Source organism: Canis lupus, chromosome 4 (genome assembly GCF_048164855.1).
Source record: "Canis lupus baileyi chromosome 4, mCanLup2.hap1, whole genome shotgun sequence".
Lineage (NCBI taxonomy): Eukaryota > Metazoa > Chordata > Mammalia > Carnivora > Canidae > Canis > Canis lupus.
In genome coordinates this window covers 87273993-87285477 of record NC_132841.1, presented here as the reverse complement: position 1 = coordinate 87285477, position 11485 = coordinate 87273993, and positions in this window count along the sequence as shown.

The following is an 11485-nucleotide window of genomic DNA, read 5'->3' as shown; positions in this document are numbered from 1 at the left end:
TGTGAACATTTGCATATGAGTTTTTGTGGAGACGTGTTTTCATTTCTCCTTGAAATGTTTTCCTATTATTTTATTTATTTTGGGCATATAAGCCTGCAAGTGAGATTGCTGGGTCACACCATAACTCTAAATTTAACTTTTTGAGGAACCTCTCTTGGTCAATATTTTAAGAAGTAATTTAGGTGAAGACAAAATTGATAATGGTCAAATCTATGAATGGCATAAATCTTCAAGAAGTCAGTGCTCTATGGTAGAGCCATTCAACATGGTAGCCACCAGCCGCCTGTGGCTGTTGAGCACGTAAAATGTGGTTAGTCCAAATTAGGTTGAGTTATAAATGTAAGAATATACACTGGATTTCAAAGACCTATGTAGGAAAAAAAAGAATGTAAATTCTCTCATAGATTGTCTCCAAAATAATTAGTGTACTGATTACATGTTGAAATGCTAGTATTTTGGATACATTGGACTAAATAAGTTTCTAAAATTAATTTCACCTGCTTCTCTTTACATTTTCAATGTGGTTACAAGAAAATTTGAAATGACGTATGTGTTTCACATTCTATTTTTTGTTTTTATTTTTTAATTACTTTTTTATTTTAAAGATTTTATTTATTGAGAAAGAGAGCACACGCAAGTGGGGGGGAGGAGTGGGGGAGAGGGACAAACAGACGTTGCACTGAGTGCAGAGCCCAACATGGGGCTCGATCCCGGGACCTCAAGATCAAGATATGAGCTGAAACCAAGAGCCGGATATTCAACTGACTGAGCCACCCAGGCTCCTCTATTTTTTTTTCTAAGTTTTTTTTTTCTAAGTTTTTAATTTTAAGTCCAGTATAGTTCACAGCTAGCGTTATTTTAGTTTCGGGTGTGCAATTTAGGGATTCAACAGTCCTGTATGCCGCTCAGTGCTCATGGCGATGAGTGTACCCTCTGAACCCCGTCACCTGTCTCCCCCACCCCCCACCCGCCTCCCCTCTGGTAACCATCAGTTTGTTCTCTGTAGTTAAGAGTCTGTTTCTTGGTTTGCCTCACATTCTATTTTTATTGGGCAGCACCGCTCTTTTCTCTTCGTATCCTTCCCTCCTCCAAACATTAGGCAAATATTAACCTGGTGGGGTTTGGAATCCGACCAACCTGGATTCAAAACCAGATTCTTCTTAGCTGGAAAAGCTGTGGGCAAGTTATTAACTTCTCTAAGTTTCAGTTCTCTTAACTGTAAAATGTTTAAAAAGTAAGACATGTTTTATTTAATTTTTTGGAAACTTGATGAGGATTAAATAACGGAAGTTACAGTGAGAACTTGGCTAAATGCAGGCATACAGAGAGAGCTACATAAATGTTGCTTCTCTTCTCTCCTTTCCTCATTCACGCTGCTGAAGGGGTCGGTAATTAAGCTAGCCAGATGATTTACGGCTCTGAGTGGGAACATGTGCCCCCTCCTGTGACATATGGTGCATTTATTTTCATAAGGGACTTTAAGATATTACGCTTAATAAAATGATTTCAATGGTTGGATTTTGGGGGTAGCCTGGATGTCATAAAGAATACGAACAACCACTTTCATCTCTTTTGTGATTTTAGAATTTAGCTTTGCCCGTTTGCAGGACAACACATGCCAAGTTTTAATAATCCTGGGCTGTTGGAACCTTACTCAACACTAGGGATATGTTGACATTGTTTGCATGCGGTTCAGGACGTCATTCGAACCATCCAGAACTCATTCAATATGGAAAACTAAGTGAGAACTTCTCCAGGGAACTTATTCTCTCTCCAGAGGTCAGTGGAATTTCCTGTTTCTGTTTGGACTCAAAATATCACATGAAGTTCTACTTTCTCTGAACGCTTTGGATGCCGGCTTGACCCAGCCACAGTTTAATGTAAATGAAAAACACACATCACAGACTCACCGCCTCCCCCCAGCTCTGAGGCATGTCTCATGGACGAAAGGTTGACATCTCCCGTCAACAGCGACCACAGACGGTCCTCCCTTCACTTTGCAGGGCAGAGAGGGTTACTTCCTTCTCCAGAATCGGTGACTACCCACGATTTTTTTTTTTTTCTATCTTCTTGCAGTTTTGGAAGGAGACCGAGCAACAAATATGGACAGAAATGTTACAAAGGAATTGGTAATTACCGTTACTTTTTCGAAGGAAAAATCTGTTAAAAACTCAAGTTTCACAGGCGCCTGAATGGCTCGGTCGATTAAGCGTCTGCCTTCATTCTCGTGATCCCGGGGTCCTGGGATCGAGCCCCACATTGGGCTCCCTGCTCCGCGGGGAGTACGCTTCTCCCTCTCCCCTAACCCTCCCCCTGCTCAAGCCGGTGCACTCTTGCTCTCTCTCGTTCACTCTCAAATAAATAAATAAAAATCTTCAAAAAATAAAATCCCCCCACTAAACCTTCGGGTAGTCCGATAAAACCTCTTGATGTACTGAAAGTTGAAGGCAGTTCTTCCCTTGCTTTAGGATTTTAGGCAAGAGGGCAGGTATGGTCACACGAACATTAATTTCTTTGTTTTCTGTATTTCCCCCCCTAGGTGATCTGTTTCTGGAACATTCCTATATGGTATACAGTTAAAAAAAAATTAAAAAGCTGCCTCTCCACTCTTTGGAGAAAGGTGGAGAGCTCCATCCTGGTAATAGACCGGGTACCCTCTGCAGTCCCTCTGACCATCTTGCTCCCATTTGCTTGGTTAGGGACTAAACATCTTCCAGCCATGTGCTGAACTTGGCACCCTGGGATTCCTGCTAAAAGTTGCAATTCCTTCGACATCCTGCTGCACCCTCCGAGAGAAGCCTCCAAAGACTTCCAGCTGTCACTAACCATGACGAAGGGCCCATTTACTGACGGAATTGCTTTGATTGTCCTGCCCACGTAAACGATGGATAGGAAAGCATTTATTGCCATTTCTGGAGCAGCAGAATATTGGAAATAATTGGGTTGCTTTTCTTCCAGGATGGGAGAAGCCACGGCCACGTTCTGACAAAATTCTTCTTTTGCTCGGGATTATCATCAGCAGAGATCATTTGATTCCTCAGGAAGTCAAGTCAGTGTAAAGCAGCGCTGATTTACCAGGATCAGTCAGTTCAAAGTGCCTTGTAGCTTCTAGTCTGTGAAGTCTTTTTCACCTCCCTATTTCTAACATTCACAAAAAAATATCAGTTTGCCCAACATCTTTGAACCTAACTCGTGTTGTTCCCTTACGCAGGAAAGAAGTCGCTGAGAAGAAGCCAAAGAATTGCTTGCGTTTCTTCTTCCTCCAACCCGTTTCGAACCTTGATGACTCCTCATCTTCAGAAAAACAACACAGATGACTAGCAGGGGCCGTTCCGAATGAAACTAATTACTGCCCAGAAACGGCAGCCAGACACACCTACTTTATTTTCAAAATGAAGTTGTTTGATGAGGAGCAGATAGCCGGGCAAGTCGAGATGGCAGTAGCGAGGTTTCCTCTTCTGGGATAACTGTTTTCACCTTATTTGTATCAATACTGAGTAGAGACAAAAAAAAAAAAAAAATTCAGTTATTGTGAAATCACTTAAGTTGATCACACAATTACAATCAGAATAAAAAGGAGTAGATTTGGAGAATGATTCATTCATAATCCACCTCCTTCACATAACAATTCTTAATTTATTCATATTTTCCAGTTTTTTGGAAGTCTTGCTTAATTTCCAATCTGGTATAATTAACTTTTTGAAGTATTAATTTAAAAAAAATTTTTTTTCCAGTTTTCATCCAAAATAATGCAGAGAAATGGGTGCTTTCTTTAACGTCTGATAACCCCCGTGTCATTTAGCCAAACGGTTAACCATTTAGCTTAAAAGCTGAATATATAAAGCAAAAACTCATATCAAGAAAACTTAAAAACAAGAAAAAATTGTTCTGGGAGATTTTAACACATCTGCCTCAGAGGTTAATAGACCAAGCAGATAAAAATAAGGAGGAGCAGCGTTTGAAGAATGTTAAGGACCACCCTGAACATAATAGAGGAACCTATAGGTCTTTATGTCCTACAGGAAATGTGTGTTCCTTTATGACGCTGGGCCCCTAACAGCACTCCATCACATAATCGACCCGAAGAGAATTTCAGTAAATTCCAGAAAGGGGAAGTTTCCGAGGCCATCTTCTTTGCTTATAATCCAATCAACCCGGAAACCTCGTATAAAGATACGGGGTTCAAGAAGGCTTGGCCTGACCTGGTGGGACGCGCGAAGGCCAGAGCTCAGGGCAGGAGCAGAGCAGACAGACCCTGCGGTACCCGAGGGCTTGGGAACACAGGCACTGCCAGTGGGACGGGCTGCCGGGGGCCTGGACGTGTGCGGGGGGCTGTGGGCTCTTCGGAGCCCCCGGGTCAGCCTGACGCCTTCGAAAGGTTCCCACAGTTCGGAGAACCCGGGTCAGGGCCTGCAGCCGAGGGCAGGAGGGAGCTTTCAACGTTATTCCTTCTTCTTTCCAGCATCGAGGAAATGAGGCCGCGTAACAATGAGGCTTTTTCTGAGGACCCGATAAGATCTTTCTTCCGAGTCTGGCGCTGGACTCCAAAGCGCTAGACTCTTAATCAGCAGCCGGAGGAAACCAAGGCTTCCTTCCCGCACCTTCCCGGCCTCCGCAGAGCCGCTGCGGGCCACGGGTCGGGGCGCTCCCCGCCGGGCCCGGCACCCACCAAGTGAAGGGCCGGGTGCCCCTTCCAGTGGGTGGTTCCTTTTTTTAAATTTTTAAATCTTTAAATTTTTATTTATTATTTATTTTTTTAATTAATTAATTTATTTATTTATTTATTTTTTCGGAGTGTGGTTCCTTAAAAGAAATTCTTTTGTATTTGGTACCAGTTGAGCGGCCTTCGTTGTATTTCGTCGGCCAGTCCTGTCAAAATCACGATTAGATTATTCGCATTGAATTAAACCAGTGTGGGCTGGGCTGGGATGGGGCAGGAGTTGGGTTTGATGAAATAGATCTTTTAAATGAATCTTTTAAATCCTTTAAATGATGAAGAATTCCCCAGGGATGTTCTGGCCCCAGCCAAGGAGGACACCCATCTCCTCGGGGCAGGAAGGCTCACCCGCTCCCCTGCCCAGCGCGCCCTCGGGACCCGCCCCGGGGCCCCAATACCCATTAGTTAGTAAGACGGGCTCACTGCGAAAGTGAGCGCGGGTGGCCGCGGCCCGCTGGAGCCACGGCTGGGAGAGCAGCGCCTTTCCAGAAGATGCCGCGTCGCCGAGGACGTCTGCTAACCTGCTCTGGGTCAGCCGGGGAGAATTCTAACGTCTTTTTTTTTTTTTTTTTTTTTTTAAAGAGAGAGAGAGAGAGAGAGAGGCAGAGACACAGGCAGAGGGAGAAGCAGGCTCCATGCAGGGAGCGTGAGGTGGGACTCCATCCCGGGTCTCCAGGATCACGCCCTGGGCCAAAGGCAGGTGCCCAACCGCTGAGCCACCCAGGGATCCCCTCTAACGTCCTTCTGAAGTAGACTCTTACCTCGGGAGAGCAGGGCCAGGAGGAAGGCACCCACCGGCCTGCAGCCTGGGCCGGGCCATGGCCTTGACAGCAGCCAGGCCCCTGAGCACCTACAGCACTGGGGCCCCTGAGCACCCACAGCACCTGGGCCCCTGAGCACCTGGCCCCAGAGCACCCACAGCACCCAGCTCCTAAGCACCCACAGCACCTGGCCCCTGAGCACCCAGCCCCTGAGCATCTGCAGCACCTGGCCCCTGAGCACCCACAGCACCCAGCTCCTGAGCACCCACAGCACCTGGCCCCTGAGCACCCAGCCCCTGAGCATCTGCAGCACCCAGTTCCTGATCACCCACAGCCTGCTGTAGCAACTGCTGCCTCAGGAGGCCCGGGCCACTTCCCGTGGACACCTCCTTCGTTTATGTCTCTTCTCACCTTCCTCTGTCTGCCTGCTCCGCACGGGGCCGTCCTTCTCCTTGGAGGTTTGTTTCTCTGGGGACACGGGCAGTGGGGACGCCAAGGACGACCGAAGCCTGTGTCCTGGAGCCTCCTTCACCGCCGGCTGGCCAGGCCCTCCCTCCTTCCTGCTCCAAACACTGAAACCCCCAGGAGGCAGCAATTGTCACTCTGTCCCCGTCTTTTTCTACAAAAAATTTATTTATTCCCGAGAGACAGAGAGAGAGAGAGAGAGAGAGGCAGAGGGAGAAGCAGGTTCCCTGTGGGGAGCCCAACGTGGGACTCGATCCCGGGACCCTGGGGTCTCGCCCTGGGCCCAAGGCAGCCGCCCCACCGCCGGGCCCCCCGGGGCCCCTCCTGCCGCCCTTTCCCGTGCCCTGTGAAGTGACAGAAAATGAGAATCGCGGTGCCCTCAGCCTCCTTCCCCACCAAGGCGCCGGGGCGTACCTGTGCGTCTATGGGGAAGGACTCTGGTGTGCAAGTGTGCAAACGGGCCACTGGGGACTGAGATAGGCCCGCAGCCAAGCGGTGCCCGGCCTGTGCTCGGGCTGCCTGAGCCGTGGAAAGGCACGCTCGCGTGAGTCGGCCCACGTGCAGTGAGCGAGCACAGACGCACGCATCCACGCGCGGTTCCGAAGCTTTGAGAGGAAGTTACCTTGCATTTAGAAGAGCAGAAAGGCCGGCCCTCCGCACCCCATAACCGTTCAAGTGCGGGATTTCAGCGTTCGGGAGAACCCAGCAGCTTCCAGGGCAAGCAGCATCTGGTGAAAGAAGGGACACGGTGGCAGGGCGAGGGCCTTGGGTCCGTGTGAGCCGCGGCTCCCGGGGCAGCGTCCCGGCCTGGCCTGGGCCCGTCCCGACACGCCTGCGGGGCTGTGAGGACGGGAGCTGTGTGACAGCGCGGCCGGGCTGCTCACCCACGGGCTCCCAGGCCCCTGAGGCTGCTGCACTTCCATCGTCGGCACACGAGTCGGCGTCTGTCACGTGGGTCCCCTTCCTTGCCTTCCTTGCACGTGAGAAGATCAGGGCGCCTGGGCCGGCCTGCAGGGGACAGCTGGGGCCTCGGGACCGAACCGCACCGCTGGCTGCGGAGAAGCCCTTGGAGCCCACGCGAGTCCGTCAAAGTGCCAGCAGAGGCCCCGGCGCTGGTCACCCACCGGAAAGGTGGAAAGGTGCCCCTTGGTCACCCACCGGAAAGGAGGAAAGGTGCCCCTTGGAACATGCGGAGTTCAATCAACGTGGCAGGATTTAGACGTTACCTCTCGTTTGTCTGATTTGTATGGAGCAGCTTTGCCAAGCCCCGCAGGGCTTCTCCAACCCGGGCATCCACGAGCCGCCCCCAGAGCTCCTTCCCTAGACCGAGGTGGTGCTGCAGGACTTAGACGGAGTGTACCGCCGTCTGTCATTTACTCTGAAATGTTGCTCAAGATACATAAAGACGGGCAGGCTCACAAGAGCACAGATAGAGGAAGATGGTACCTGGAGAAGCTAGCTTTGGGGTGTGCACGGGTCCACTGCAACATTCTTTTACTTTTTTTTTTTTTTGCACGTTTGGACCATTCCAGGATAAAATATTGGGAAAGAAAAGAAATACTAAAAAATGTATATAGTATTTGCACGAAGAAGAGAAATGATGGGACACACAGTGGAATGGAGGCCCTTGAAGGATGAATCCGTAAATTTACAACTAGATTCAGGAGCTCTTCCCAAAGGGAAAAAAACAAACGGACAAATAAGAAAGAAGAAAGAATAAGAAATCATAAAAGGGTGAGATACACAGGATGATAGTAAGTATGAGGAATCCCAGAAAGATGATACATGAAAATCAAGAAAAAGATACATCTGAAAAAATAAAGATTTAAAAGACGCGGATGAGAACACCACCACCCCCAGCAGATGCTGGCTTTGCTCTGGCTGCCTTCCCTTGATGGCGAAATCTGAGTTTCTTTCTTTCTTTCTTTCTTTCTTTCTTTCTTTCTTTCTTTCTTTCTTTCTTTCTTTCTTTCTTTCTTCTTTCTTTCTTAATAGGTATTTTATTTTATTTTATTTTATTTTATTTTATTTTATTTATTTTTTTATAAATTTTTTTTATTGGTGTTCAATTTGCCAACATATAGCATAACACCCAGTGCTCATCCTGTCAAGTGCCCCCCTCAGTGCCCGTCACCCATTCCCCCCCACCCCCCACCCTCCTCCCCTTCTACCACCCCTAGTTCGTTTCCCTGAGTTAGGAGTCTCTCATGTTCTGTCTCCCTTCCTGATATTCCCCACTCATTTTTTCTCCTTTCCCCTTTATTCCCTTTCACTATAAAAAATAGCGAAATCTGAGTTTCTAAGTGAATCCCAGCATTGGAGCGTTTGGTGCTCCTTCCATCTTTCGCAGGGATTTCAGGCTGAGAGGAGGGAGGGAGTCTAGAGACCCACAGGCTTTAAAAACAAACAGCTACGGGAGGGCAACGATCATCAAAATGAAGCAAATGTCTCTTTCTTTCTTTCTTTCTTTCTTTCTTTCTTTCTTTCTTTCTTTCTTTCTTTCTTTCTTTCTCTCTCTCTCTCTTTCCTTCCTTCCTTCCTTCCTTCCTTCCTTCCTTCCTTCCTTCCTTCCTTCCTTCTTTCTTTCTTTCTTTCTTTCTTTCTTTTTTTTCTTTCTTTTCTTTTTTATGACGGCCTGGACTTTCTTTATGTTCTGAAAGATTGGCTTCTGTCGGTTGGTAATTTCTCAATTGCAATGATGGCAGAAAAACAAATATTTTAAAAAACAAGCACACTGCTTCCTGGACAGATTCTTGTGCTACTGGAGGTCAGTGGAATGCGACTTCACATATTTATAGCTCAATTAATATTTTTTTGGCCTCAAACAAAAAACTTCATGCATGAAAATGAAAAGCATCCTAGTTATTTGAAATCGACTTTATTGTTTTTGTTAAAGTGATAGATGGGTGTTATAAAAATTCAAGCCATTTAGAAAGTTTAAAGAAGAAAAAAAAGTTTAAAGAAGGTAAAAAAAAAACAAAAAAACAAAAAAAAACCCTTGAAACTCTAAAAGCTACTACCTGGAATAAAATCATTATCTACATTTTAAATACATCTCTGCCTACACAGCCAGGAGGATGGAAATACAAGATTTATTTACAAAATGGGAATCTTATGCTCTAGACCATATTTGTGAAAAACAATTTAATTTTTGAAATTAATAGAAACACACTGAATTTTAACTGAACTACTAAACTTTGGATATTAGTGCTTTTGAAAGTTTGCAAAGACGATTAAAAATAGGTTTATAGGTGATTAAACTTTATTTCAATCCATATTATTTTATGTATTTTCCCTCCTGCTATGAACAGTGAGGAAATGAGGAAATGTGTGCTCCCTGTCTTCCCTTTCTCCTGTTAACCCTCCCAGTTTTTGGTGGTCACCTATTTTTTTTTACATTGTCAGGATTCATAAGGTTTACATTCTGTTTTGAAATATAATCCTGCTCTTGCTTCAGTTTAGCTCATAGTGTCTCCTTGATAATCATGATGATCTGATAATGGGGCAAGTATTTATTTAGGGCTTAGGAAGGGACACGCATCATGCGAAAGCACTTTTCTTGTAGTTTCTCATTTCAGTCTCCTAACCACTTCCTTAGGTAGACACTGTCTCATACAGATGAGAAAACTGAGACACAGAGACGTTAAGTAACTTGATCGAGGTCACACAGTGGGTGGCAGTCTGACTCTTAGATTCGCTTGTGCTGGGATATTCCGGTAGTCTTTGCTGAAAAAGTCACATGGATGCTATATTTTCTGATTCCAGCATGTCTAAGGACACGTCATTTTTATACCTCAAGGACAGTTTGGCTGGACATTAACTCCAGAGTCACCCTCTCCCTCATACCTTTGTTAATATGACCCACGGGCTTCTGGTATTGATTGTTGTAGGGAAGAAGTCAGAGGCTAAAGTGGTTTTTTTTTCCCCCTCTTGGAAGTAACTTGGTTTTCCAGCCTAAAAGTCTGAGAAATTATTCTTTATTCTTGAGGCTCCATAAATTTTCCAAGATGAGACAGACTATAAATAGGTGTGTATAGATTTATATAGGACCGAGGTGTGCCCTCTCCATCTGCGGGGCTGAGGCTTTACTTGAGAAGTAGCATTGGTCTTTGTCCCACTTGTGTATCTTTTCAAAGACATCGATTATGTACCTATTGGGAATTTTTTCCCCCATTTCCTATATTTACTATGTTCTCTCTAATTATTTACATCATTGTTCTTCTCCTTTTTTATTCCATCTGATTTCTTCAAACCTCCTCTCCAATCTGTGATGGTCTTAAAGTTTGTTTACCCTCTTCTCTGTTGCCTCTAATGTGGCGTCAGCTCTCTAACGACCCTGTTCCTCCGTTCTCTTCACACATTGCCCACGTACTCTTCACCCCATCTGCTCTCGTCACCTTTACTTTGCCTTTTTGTAAATTTTGCAGGATCTCTTTTCAGAGAAGTCATTTAATCTTTAGTTCCTCCGAGACTCTGGAGAATAACTTGCAAACATTTCCCCTTATTTTTGGGAGCGATGCTTCTCCTGATGTGTTCTTTGTCTGCTTTTCCGCCTCGGTTCCTTCTCTCTCTCTCTCTCTCTCTCTCTCTTTTCATTATCAACACATCAGTCCCGTGCTAGGAGCTTTTCTGTGCATGACTCGTCTTTCAGTGGGGCCCTTCTCTCTGCGTGGGCTGCAGGATAGCGTGCGGAGTGACGGGGTTGAGGAGACGTGCTGGGAAAGGTGTGACAGAGAGACCTGGGCAATCCTCAGGATGAATTAAGGTGTATCCTCTAACAGCCGCCCATCTACCGCTGACTTCCGCACTGAGAGGGTGTCTCACTGCAGACTTTGATGTGGACAAGGTTGGGGTGTCTCGTGGTGCATCCTGCGTCTCCGTCTTTGTGTGTTATGGGTTGAGTTGTGTGCCTCTTCCCTAAATTCATAAAGTCCCAACCTCCCAGTACCTCACAATATGACCTTACTTGGAGATGGGGTCATTGCAGATGTAATTAGTTAAAAGGTGGTCCTCATGGAGGAGGGGGGGGCCTCCTCCATGTGACTGGTGTCCCTGTAAAAAAAAAAAAAAGAAAAAAGAAAAAACAAGTGAAGAAAGAGACACACACACATACACACAGGCATCTGAACACAAAGGCAGAGGGTGGATGATGCCATCCACAAGCCCCGGAGGGAGACCTGGCCCAGGCGCTTCCCTCACATCTCGCAGAAGGAACCAAACCTGCCAAAACCTAGATCTCAGATTTCCAGCCTCCAGAAGTGGGAGACAAGAGCTCTGTTGATAAGCTGCCCAGCTGTGGGGACAGCTGTTAGAGCAGCCCTACCAGCGTGCGCACACTCTGCGTCTTGATTTGGTGACTAAGCCCCGTCTCGGTCACGTCTGGCAGTTTCCCTGGGTTAGGGCACTAGACTCTAGGATTTGACCTTTATGTGTTTGGGGAGCCTGGCTCTCTTCAGTCCCACCTTCCCCACCACTCCGCAGCCGCAACTATGGCTCCATGTCTTCCCAATATCCCCGTGTCGTGTCGCTAGCCAGGCGGCTC